Raw genomic sequence first — 13,452 nt, forward strand, 5'->3', positions numbered from 1 at the left:
TAAGAAAGTAATAATTAGAGGGAAGATATTTATGAAGCAAAATCATATGATTACCAACTCTTTGAAACCCCATGGACTATACACTCCATGGAATTCTCTGGGCCAGAATACTGGAGTGGGTAACCTTTCTATTCTCCAGGGGGTCTTCCTAACCCAGGGATCAAACCCTGGTCTCCCACTTTGCAGGTGGATTCTTTACCAGCTGAGCTATAAGGGACGCCCTAATGAGAATCTATTGTATAGTTCAGGGAATCTACTCAATGCTGTGTGGCGACCTAAATGGCAAGGGAATCCAATAAAGAGGACATGTATGTATGTATATGTATAGCTCATTCACTTTGCTATACAGTAGAAATTAAGACAACATTGTAAAACAACAATAGCAGGAAAACTTTTTTTTGAAGTTTTAAACACACACACACAAGAGGAAATGAGGAATTTAGTTTACCTAGAGTTATCTTCAACTAAGGTGGTTGCAGGAGAGATGGAGGCAGTTGGACTGAGTGAAGATCAACTTTAGAGTTAGAAGCAATAATACTTGTAGAAATATACATTATGATATGTGATGGAAAGGCCAAAATTCATGATGAAGCAGAATGACTTGACAAAGGAGAGGGGTTACTCTTTATGAAGTATATGGCTTTGGCTCTATTATGCTTATAATTCTCATAGAATTTTAAACTTGCGTTTGATGGTCAGAGGAATTGACACTAAAGATCTCAACTTGAAGCACTGAAAAGAATGGTTTTCAAAGTTTTGCTAGAACCTTCTGAAGTTACCAGAAATCTTTGAGATCATAGCAGCCTTTGTTGGCAATCTCATGGTTCACATGAGCCTGCAACCCACACGAGGGACTCCAGCCACCCTGAAAATGCTGATGTCCTCTACTTCACTTACACATTCTAAAACTTGCAGAAATTTTCCTCATCAGCTAACTAACATAAAACCATACAAAGAAAAGTATTCTGGGAAATAGCATTTGAACCCAAAGAAAAGAATAGTAGTATTATTGAGTTGGCTATTTAAAGAAATCCAACACATAATATAAACATCTGCTTTTTTATGTAGTATTCAGGTCATGAGAATGAGACATTTCCAGGAAGAGAGAGAACAATGAGAAGTTTAGAGAAGAGCACCAAAGAATAGGTATTGAGATAGAATAGACTAAGAGTAGCCAGCAAATTTGTTTAAAATAAATAGCCAGTGAATTGGGAAGAATGCAATATTTTGATTGATTCCACAAAATACAAGAGAAAATATGTATTTCTTGATGAAGGCGTAGACAGTAATTTCTAACACTACTGGAAGTTAAGACATGGACAGAGAAGTATGCATTGTTTTGAGCAAAAGGGAAACAATTAGTGATCCAAAAACAATTTTCAGTGACAGAATCAAGACGTAAGCCATATAACACTGGAATTTGAAATTAATCTTGAGGAAGCATAGTCATGAAGTATGAAATGTTTAATTTTTTTTTTTTAGGAGAAAACTGGAAAGTAGCTGTAGTTGCATATAGGGTCAGAGAGATTGTTGTTATTAATTATTAGAGTTTGTGTGGTATGCTAGCTGCTCAGTCCTGCCCGACTCTGTGACCCCATGGGTTGTAGCCTGCCAGGCTCCTCTGTCCATGGGGATTCTCCAGGCAAGAATACTGGAGTGGGTTGCCATGCCCTCCTCCAGGGCGATCTTCCCAACCTAGGGATTGAACTTAGGTCTCCCTCACTGAAAGCAGATTCTTTACTGTCTGAGCCACCTGGAAAGTCCAAGAATACTGAAGTAGGTAGCCTATCCCTTCTCCAGGGGATCTTTCTGACCCAGGAATCAAACTTGGGTCTCCTGCATTACAGGTGGATTCTTTACCAGCTGAACTACAAAGGAAATCCTTATTAGAGCTTAGATAAATAAAATGTTTGTATATTATTAGGAATAATGTCTTGAGAAAGAAAGAAAATTGGTGCCAAAGGAATGAGAAATAATTTTATAAATAGATTCCTTGGGAAATTTAGAATTGAAGGGCTTAATTACAAGTGCTATAATCTTAGGGTTAATGAGCAATTGCTCTGTGAATGGCGTGACCTAGAGAAACACATTCAAGTTCAGATATTCAGTGAGCCTGACCTCTCCTTTCTACACATGGATATCGGAGATGCCTGCAAAGACAATTCAGAGTAATGGTAAGATTTCTGCTCCCTGAATATATTCAGTTCCTTTTAAACTCTGTTATTTACACTAGGATTTCTCAGTGAGGATATTGCACAAATTGCATGAGTTTTAACTAGAGATTCTGATAGATAATGACTGAAAAATATATATATATTTTTTAGTTTTACATACTGCTAAGTGCTAGAGCTTGTCCTAGTGGACTTAGACTAAGCAGGCCTGTTAACAATTTTGATAGAAGTCTTTCAGTTTCCTTTGACAGTTCACAGTAAGTAGGGACCATGTTCATTTGTTGAGTCAGTTCTCAGAATTTTACCTGAGAAAGAGATGGCAGCTGATTTTTTTTAAAAAAACTCTGTCTTGAACAGAGGGGAAAACAAATTGGCTGATGATGTCATGCCCTTCCTTCTGATTTACCTCCCCTGACCTCTTTTATTTGCCATCAACTGACTCACAAGAGCAAACAAACTCTACTGGGGTCATAGAAAATTGAAGACATAGTTTCATTGTAAAAGGTGACTTTTTTTATGTTCCTCAGTTCAGCTTTCCCATAGTGTTTTGCTGTTAATAAATGTTGGAAAGTGTGACTTGCAGAGGTTAGACATGTATTATAGGCTAAAACTCTTACATGTACGTGGTTTTCTCACTTAGTTTTACATAATGCTAGTGCCCTTCTGTTTTGTATTTGATTACATTTTGTTTTTTGAAAAGACATCTGATGGTTCAATGTTGCAATTTTTTAAGATGAGATTCATTTTAGAAGAGGAAGATTGTAAGATTCTAATTTTCTGTAAGCCTAAGTTTATAGAAAATTCTGATGCAACCAGTAGTGAAAAACTACAGTCTTCTGAGTTTGCTGTAGAGCAAAAAGGGAAACATATAGAAATGGATCTTTACAATGAAAGCTAACGATTTGTGAATTTTATGCATGCTCAGAATCTAGGTTATCATTTTCTACTTTGCAAAAGTGAAAATGCACTTATCTAAAATCTCAGTCATTTGAGAAGCAAATGTACTGATTATTTTTAAATAAAATTTTTTATTTTATTTTTATAATATCAAAAAAATGTAACTTCATTGTTGAAAAATATCACATTCAGTGAAGCAGCTCAGGAAACACATTTATTGGCAGAACTTATTACACAGAAAAAGATAAATCACACAGTTGGTGAGAATCTAACAATAAAGAATATAAAATTATAGCAAACAAAAGTTGAGGACAAGATGAAAAGTTTGTACTCTCAAACAGCATGATAAATGTTTGTGTCAATAACATGTCTCATTATTCTGAAGAAGTTTTGAGTAATAAACAATAGCTCCCTTATTTAGGTTGATGAGTCAAGAGATTTCATCAATAAATATTACAATGTAGCGTTTGTATGATTTATAAATATTGAGAAATATAGAAAACTTTTCCCAGAGCAGCAAGTTGTCCAAAACCAACAGTATGAGGTTTATTTAAATTGTTTTCTTCATATCAGGAAAGAAAATGGAAGGAAATATCATAGAAAAAATAGGTCAGAATCTGTAATTATGTTGTGTCAGCAGTGGCTGACTCAAGGTGAGATTATGCTACAAAAGAAAGACAAGAATGGAGGAGGAAGAAAGGGTAGGAGAGAGGGAGGGAAAAAAGAAAGTTTCTCCATTAAAATAAACTAATAAATTACTTTTTTCACAGAGAAGTGGTGTCAGCATTCTTGGAGATATATATGTATCTGTATGTCTATTTTTATAAATTAAATTTTGGATGATACTATGGATAATTTCATTAGACAAACCCCAAGAATGCTTCTTTTTGCACTTTTTTTTTTTTGTTTTAATGAAAGTAAACCTGAACAAAAAGCTTGGAAGTCTGTGATATAGAACTGAAAGTGTTAGTCACTCATGTTCATGCTCATACTCGGTCACTCAGTCGTATCTGACTCTTTGTGACCCCATGGACTGCAGCCCACAAGGCTCCTCTGTCCCTGGAATTTTCCAGGCAAGAAATACTGGAGTGGGTTGCCATTTACTCCTCAAGGGAATCTTCCCCACCCAGGGATCAAACCTGCATCTCCTGCATCCCCTGCGTCTCCTTCATTGGCAAGTGGATTCTTTACATTTAGCCACCTGCATGCATGCATTAGTAGGTCAGTCATGTTCAACTCTTTGCAACCACACAGACTGTAGCTCCCCTGCCAGGCTCCTCTGTCCATGGATTTCTCCATACGAGAATGCTGGAGTGGGTAGCCATTCCCTTCAGGGGATCTTCTCGACCCAGGGATCGAACCTGGGTCTCCTGCGTTGCAGGCAGATTCTTTACCAGGGAAGCCACCAGGAAAGCCCACCTAGTAACTTAGAAGAGTTTTCAACCAGGATTTTGTGCTGCAAGGACAATTCCAGGACAACTTTTGAGTAACAGTAAGCCAATTTCAGCTGAATATTTGAAGATGAATAATGATTACAGAAACCCGCCTGCTTTAACAGACTTTCTATAATCATATATAAGCTACTTAACTTACAACACCCTGGAGAATATGTTTTTGACATCTAATGACAGAATGCTCTGATTTAAAACATAAATAAGCCTTTGGAAAACCACATGGGCTACAGAAAACTAAAATGTTTTCACTGCTGCTTTGGCTTAAAAGTGAGAAATGATACTGGCAAAGACTCAAGTTATCCAAATCACTGTATTTTTTCCTCTTATAACACAAGGGTATATCTGTGAGATGGACCCTTCATATGAATTTTTTGCTCATCTTAAGAAGTTAATGGAGAAAAGAACTTTATTAGCTGCAGGCTAATCATTCAAAAGAGATGTAGAGTTACCAGATAAAAGGATACAGATAAATGTGAATATCAAATTAAAATGAAAAAATGTTTAATATGTCTATTTGTGTAAGCAAAATTTCTGTCCTTTTCTCAAATTTAATCCAGAATTAGATACAGAAAAAAAATCAAGAACATTTTTTTACAATATAGAGAAATTTTTTTTTACTGTTACTTTCCAAATCAGTACTTTTATGCATCTATGATCTTACAAGAGAAATCAAGAAACCAAAATATATTATCATAATTTCATACAGACTTACTTTTCTGAACCTGATCATATATTCAGCAACAAAGTTCAGTGTTTCATATAAAACTGTGTCATAGGCTAGCCTTTTACTCATACTGCTTTAACTTATAGTTTAATTAGCTTTACTGTTCAGCACTCTAAGTAAATTTTCATGTTGCAAATAGCATAAATTAAAAGCCATTTACAGCTTCAAATTAAATCTATAGAACCAATCTTTATATAAATAACATTTTATTAATAGATCTTAGGCCAGTTATTTAAGATAAAATTATTATATTTGTCTTATAAGTTATTAGCATTTATAATTTTTTTTAATTCCAAGAAATGTAACCAAACTGAAATACCTTTTTTATAAAGGACAGTGGATGTACATTTTTAATTTTGGTTTTAAATTTTTTAAATATCCAATGTTTCTCATATACTATATGCTGAATGTCATTTGTATTTACATAAAAGGAGTTTGTGACAATACTTTTTAGTCCTACTAAAGTAAAGGAAAATCGTGGCTTTCTCTACCTTCAGTACCGATTTGCATTAAAGTTGACAGGCTCTCTGTAGAAAAGAGGAATCATAGGAAAATGTCTAATATGTTGACTAAAGAGAAAATATAATTTTGTGCTAAAAATATTATTTGCAATTATTATTATAGTTTTATATTTACAACTTTCTCTTCATGCTAATATACCATAAATTGTAGATATAAAAATTTTTATTCTAGGCATCTTTGAAATCAGAAAAAATGATTTATAGAATTGGAACAGAAAAACAGAGATTTTTGTCAATTACACTACTCAGTTCATGGCATGGAGTCACTATTGTTCCACTCAAACCCCTTTTTGGAATAATTTGCATGTCTCTTCCTCAGTCTCCAGTTGAATTTCACATCTCACCAAAGAAAACTAGCATATTCTGGGACAGGATATATTCACCAGATCTATTCTAAAAAAGCTTATAATCTAATAAATAAGAAAAATATTAAATAATAGCCTCACAAATTAATGTGGTAGCAGCTATAGGGAAAGGAATATTGCTTTGAAATAAATTAGAGAGATTCTATTTGGCATGCAATTGTCAGCAAAGGTTTAGAGAAGTCCAAAAACTGACTGTTCAATAAAGATCTGCAAAATAAATAGGAGTGCAGTGACAAATATTTAGATGGCAAGGTATTTAGTGTAAAAAATGCACCATGAAATAAAAACGCTTTATGATTTAGAGAAATTTGAGAGAAGAGTGACATTCTCAGAGACTATTTGTCCTATATACAAATATTTGTTGAGACTTTGTCATTTTTGTTATTTAAGAAATAAATATATTTCATCATAATGACGCTTATGATTAAGCTGGACTAGGGATTAGAGATGGCAAGAGAGAAATATAAATTTAGTAATTGTCTTGATACAAGACAATCTTAAATTATGACTGTATTGACAGTAGAAAAGACTCTGATGCTGGGAAAGACTGAAGGCAAAAGGAGAAGGGGACAGCAAAGGACAAGGTGGTTAGATAGCACCATGATTCAATGAACATGAATCTGAGCAAACTCTGGGAGACAGTGAAGTTTAGGGAAAGCTATTAGCTGCAGTCCATGGAGTCGCAGTCAGACATGACAGCAAATGAACAAAAGGCAGTAGAAAAGGAGAGGAATGAATGAATTTGAGATTCATTTATAAGCTCAGTTTGATATTTTTTATATTTAAGCTAAAAGAGGTGAAAATGTAGCAGAGAAGAAAAAGCTTCCCTGTCTTCTTTTCCTTTCAACTTCAGTCAGTTAGTCAGTTCAGTCGCTCAGTCGGGTCCAACTCTTTGTGACCCCATGGACTGCAGCACGCCAGGTTTCCCTGTCTATCACCAACTCCTGGAACTTGCTCAAACTCATGTCCATCGAGTAGATGATGCCATCCTACCAACTCATCTTCTATCATCCCCTTCTCATCCTGCCCTCAATCTTTCCCAGCATCAAGGTCTTTTCTAATGAGTCAGTTCTTCACATCAGGTGGCCAAAGTGTCGGAGCTTCAGCTTCAACATCAGTCCTTCCAATGAATATTCAGGACTGATTTCCTTTAGAATTGACTGGTTTGATCTCCCTATGGCCCAAGGGACACTCAAAAGTCTTTAACAACACCACAGTTCAAAAGCATCAATTCTTTGGTGCTCAGCTTTCTTTATGGTCCAACTCTCACATCCGTACATGACTACTGGAAGGACCATAGCTTTGACTATATGGACCTTTGTTGGCAAAGTAATGCCTCTGCTTTTAACTTAGCTCACTTATTTTTAAAGCGGTTTTGGGATAGAGACAGATTTACCGTGGTTAAACTGTGAAAACGGAACTCATGATAACCATACAGACATCTTAAAAGTCATGATGCTGGTGTTATTGGCAGCCATGTACCACATTTATATGGATGGTTCCACTCCAAATAAGTCTGAACCCAATTGGGGAAATTATGTGAAATTGATGATAAAATTATGAGATATTATGGGTCTACATATAACATATTTTTATATCTTCATCAAAAAATTATTCTTAGAAGTATTAAGAGGATTCAGTTAATGCTACAGTATTTTTTATGTTTCAAAACTAAGTAAAGTTGCCATGTTCTTACTAAAATTGCATAGAGTTTCAGGAAGAATGAATCATCATATAGTTAACAAAAAGCAAAATGCAATGATTCTTTGGGCTTTTAACACAATAGCCACAAATTATAAAAAACATTTTAATGGTTATGTATTGAAGGGAATTTGTTAGTTATTATCAAATATATACTGCTTCCTTTATCATCATCATTGTTATATTCATCATATTCATCATCATGTTATATATGTAATAATTGTGGTTTCAATTTATATTCTTTTATTCTGCTTGTTTTCCTAAAAACCCTTTCATCATGGCAAGGAAATCAAATCAATAACTTGGTATTTCAAATCAAGATTTTAAAATGCAAAATGCTTACTTAGAGTTACATTATTAAAAAATTGTTGAGAAAACACTAGAAATTCTTTTTCTTACATCTTTGTCCAAGGTTCAGCTGAATGCACTACACTGTACTGATATTCTTAAATTTTGTATTGCACTGTAAAATGGTGCGTAGAAACATCAGTTTGTATGCTGAATTATACAGAAAAGGAGAAAGAATTATTTAGTGATTAGAACTTGAATAAATCTATAAACTGCAAGGACTGTTCTTAGCAAAACACAGACTTCTAGGAACTTATCTAATCTCATTCTGTTGCCAATATTTCCAACTGTGAAATGGATGTACCTGTTTCTAACTGTGAAAAAACTTTCCCTGAGAACAGTATCTTCCCATTTATAGTTAATTGCCTTGAGACACTCTGATGAGATGCAGTATAGAAAGAGCAATATTACTTTTTCAGAGATGTTATCACATTTTCTTAAACACCAAAAATTCACAGCTTACTACTATGTAAAAATGGGGGTTTATAATGCACTTTGATGTTAATGAAAGGCTTAATATGCAATAAAAATAGATGGAGATGTTAAAAAATTCTCGAGAACACTACAAGGTAGAAAAATGGTATAATAATTACATTATATTATAATTATATCATAATAGTTTTATTCATTATAATAATTATATTTATTATATTAAAATAAATTAAAATAAAAACACATTCTGGTTCTTTATGTTACATTGCCTACTAATAAAATATAATTTAATATAAATTTGAGATTATTGAGAGCATTAAAGGGAAAAAGACATATAAATGAAAACATTATGTTTCTTCTTTATGGTTTTAATGAAAAATATTTTCTGAATCAGTTCAGAAAATTTGATTAACTCAAAAATCAAAATGTTTGGAGAATAAAAATGTTCAGAAGTAGTTTAAACAAGAAGCTTCATCTAGAAATGGATTGTTTATTTGGAGTTTATTTAGGTTGACCCATTGCTATTCACACACCTTTCTACTGAAAAGTGGTAAAATTAGCTATGTTGTCAGTGGAAAAACATCTGCCAAGTTTTAACTTATTCTATAAAAAATAAGGAAAGTCAGAAATAAGCCAGCTGCCCTAGTGAAAAAAAATGTTATCACACTTATTGCCTTAAAAGGACAGATAAAAGTAAAGGTCTATTTTCTCTGTTTACAGATAAGTGCACTTCTGATGATTCAAAGGTGAAAACTCTAAAGTTTGATAACAAAACTACCATTTATGGTAATTCCTGTAGGTTCCTTGCACTTGCTTTGCTAATATTAAAAGATACTGGGATATCAGAGAAGTGTCTGATCCTGCAAAAAACAATAAGCATGTCTGCTGGCTTATCAAAAAGCAGTGTTGCATAGTGGTTACCAATGCTGGGTGCCTAGGCTCTGCCAACTGTACACAACTTGATGGCAGTTTTAATATCTATGTTTCAGTTTCTTCACTTGTATAATGTGAAGAAACCTATTTCCTAGTATTGTGATGCAAATTAAATTAGTATGTGTAAATTGTTTAGAACAATGCCTAGATATCAGGATAGTTATCTGAAACCCTATAGACTATTGTACCTTGAAATAGTCTTGTATTTTACCTCTTTTATGTATGCAATTCTTATTTCACCAGACTCCTAAGTCTTGACATAGTGCTTTTAGTCAGAATCATATTTTATGTAAGAAAACAGATGGCTGCCTTAAGGATTTAATGTCCAGGAAACCTGAAGTTCACATATACCAAACATCTAACAAATTCCCTTCAAAGAATATATATTTGTTGGAGAAAAGTTCTGTCAGTTTTCTAATTCATGGACTTCGGTGTTAGATATTCATTTCTTTTTAAGAAAAGTTTCTCTCCTCTGATAAAATGCAGGTATTTCAGGAAGGTATTGAGTTATCAGTCAAGCATGCTTTAATGCAAACAAGCATGTCACTTCCTGTTTATATACCAGAATTTATCTAGCTATATGGGATTCCCTGGTGGCTCAGGTGGTAAAGAATCTGCCTGCAATACAGGAGACCCAGGTGCAGTCCCTCGGTCAGGAAGAGCCCCTGGATAAGGGAATGGTTACCCAGTATTCTTGCCTGGAGAATTCCAGGATAAAAGAGGAGAATTCCATGGATAAAAGAGGCTGGTAGGCTACAGCCCGTGGGATTGCAGAGTCAGGCACAACTGAATGCCTAACACTACTACTATGTATTTATTTATTCAATTGTATTTAGAGAGATACTCTCTTTTATTGTCTTTTCCTTTCCATTCTCCTTGTGAGTAATAAAGTCCTAAGATCACTAGATCTGGGACAACATGAGGTTGGCTTATGTCTGGTAGTGATGAGGGAAAATGTTGTTGCCCCAAGTAGAGTGTCAGAGCCCCAGCAGGATGAGGAAAGCATCCACTCATTTGTTCAGGGAGATGAGGCAACATACTGGCAATTTACTATCAATAATAATGATGTTAGTTCTTCATGGAAGTTTATAGAATAAGGCTGAAGAAATATGAAAAGTAAAGAGATGAGTCAGAAAGCAAATTTTAAGATTTTACTAATATATATAATGTTTCCCATCTCTCTGTTCTTTATTCCAGATAACTTGGACTTTATGTCATAGAGATTAGCTATTTAATGTTAGTAATCAGCATGTACTACAGTGCATAGATAATATTGTCTCATGTCATCCTCTCCAGTAATTGAAGGATCCATATTATTTTCCAAAGGTGCAAAAAAGAATCAAGCTTTGAAAGATGAAGGAATGTCAGAAAAGACTGATTTCTGACCTGAATGCTTTCTATCACACCATTTAGCCCAAGATATATGTAACTCAATACTATATCATACAATAAAGAGAAACAAGGAGTTAAATAATATCTCCTGATATAGTGAAGACATTACTTGATAAATCACTTTTGTATGTCACATTATTAGCCTATTTAAGATGATAGAATAATATTTATGAATTTGTTATCTGAACTGAACACACCAGAATTTATGTTTCAATTCTAATAGTGTCCCACAAAATTAAGAATGATCAATTTAAACTTTCTAACACTCAGTTTTTACATCTGTAAAAGGAAAACAATAGCAGTATTTCACTCATAGGATTTTGGTAAGGATCAAATAAGTTAATATAGTTAACAAATTTAGCTCAAGACCTAGCAAATGGTATATGCCAAATATAGAAATTAATGCCCTTATTACTATTATAATTAAGATAGACATTTATGTAATAATAATTGTTGGTATATTTCTGACTCTTATTGCTGAGGAATTATAAAGTGAGTTGTTCCAAAGGAGAAACACTATGAGGTAATTAATAAGTAGACTGATATAAAGGGGAAATTTGCTAAACTAATTATAAGCTTGCCTCTGCATAAATGAGAACAGAATGAATAACATAGCCAGATTTTAAGATTAATTTGTAATTTAGACTGTCTAGATTTCAATTACTTAAACTTTTATTATATTGCAGGAGCAGAAATGATCAAGAACTTGAATGCAATACATTCAAAAATATTCAATAAAATTCTATAGATGCAGCTTCCTAATCACTCTTGAGAATTCTTTCATAGTAAGATCTTATAAAATTATTGTTGTATCTAATTTTTCATACTTTTAAAGCTTCTTTAATGTTTTGACTTTAGAGTTACTGACATAGTGACTTAAGAAACAGAAAAAAAAGAAACAAAAAGCATAAAAAAGCATTATTCTCATCAGCAAGCTACATGAATAAGATTTGAGCTCACCAAAACAATGTGAGTGCCATGTCTGAAACTGAGGTTAAATCTTTGAAGACTGGGATTTCTCTTTTTCATGAAAAATATCATGTCTTTTCTGGGAAAATCATAGCAAGAAAGTCTTATAATAAAAGACTCTACAAGCTTTCTGGACATCAAGTAGGTCTTAAACAAAGAGCACATTTACTGGATCAGAGAAAAAGCAAAAGAATTTCAGAAAAATTTCTGCTTCATAGACTATGCTAAAGCCTTTGACTGTGTGGATCACAACAAACTGGAAAATTCTTCAAGAGATGGGAAGACCAGACCACCTTACCTGCCTCTTCAGAAACCTGTATGCAGGTCAAGAAGCAACAGTTAAAACAGGACATGGAACAACAGACTGGTTCCAAGTTGGGAAAGGAGTATGTCAAGGATGTATATTGTCACCCTGCTTATTTAATTTATATGCAGAGTACAACATGCAAAATGCCAAGCTGGCTAAGGCACAAACTGGAATCAAGATTGCCAGGAGAAATGTCAGTAGCCTCAGATATGCAGATGACACTACTCTTATGGGAGAAAGTGAAAAGGAATAAAGAGCCTCTTGATGAAAGTGAAAGAAGAGAATGAAAAAGTTGTCTTAAAACTCAACATTCAGAAAACTAAGATCATGGCATCTGGTCCCATCACTTCATGGCAAATAGATGGGTAAACAATGGAAACAGTGACAGACTTAATTTCCTTGGGCTCCAAAATCACTGCAGATGGTGACTACAGCCATGAAATTAAAAGATGCTTGATCCTTGGAAGAAAAGCTATGACCAAAATAGACAGCATATTAAAAAGCAGAGACATTACTTTGCTGACAACGGTCTATCTAGTCAAAGCTGTGGTTTTTCCAGTATTCATGTATGGATGTGAGAGTTGGACCATAAAGAAAGCTGAGCGCTAAAGAATTGATGCATTTGAACTGTGGTGTTGGAGAATACTTTTGAGAGTCCCTTGGACTGCAAGGAGATCCAACCAGTCAATCCTAAAGGAAATCAGTCCTGAACATTCATTGAAAGGACTGATGCTGAAGCTGAAACTCCAATACTTTGGCCACCTGATGCAAAGAACTGACTTATTAGAAAAGACCCTGATGCTGCAAAAGATTGAAGGCAGGAGGAGAAGGAGACGACATAGGATGAGATGGTTGAATGGCATCACCAACTCAATGGACCTGAGTTTGAGCAAGCTCCCGGAGTTGGTGATGGACAGGGAACCCTGGCGTGCTGCAGTCCATGGAGTCGCAGAGTCAGACTCGACTGAGGGACTGAACTGAACTGAACTGAGACATTTATTAGGCATCTCTGAACAGAGTAGAGTGGTTATTTCCTGGTCAGAGGTCAAATATCAAGCCATTATTTTAGAAATAGAAGAAAAAAGAGAACCTAGGAAATTTTCATTTTATTTCTGTTTAGTCCATTGAATCCTTCTTCTAGACTCTAATGATTCATTCCATAGTATATAATTCTAATACTCAGGACATACTCAATAGACAAAACACATTGGTATTATAAAGTATTTCATAATTATTCT

This window comes from Cervus canadensis, chromosome 1, assembly GCF_019320065.1.
Source record: "Cervus canadensis isolate Bull #8, Minnesota chromosome 1, ASM1932006v1, whole genome shotgun sequence".
NCBI classification, from domain to species: Eukaryota; Metazoa; Chordata; class Mammalia; order Artiodactyla; family Cervidae; genus Cervus; species Cervus canadensis.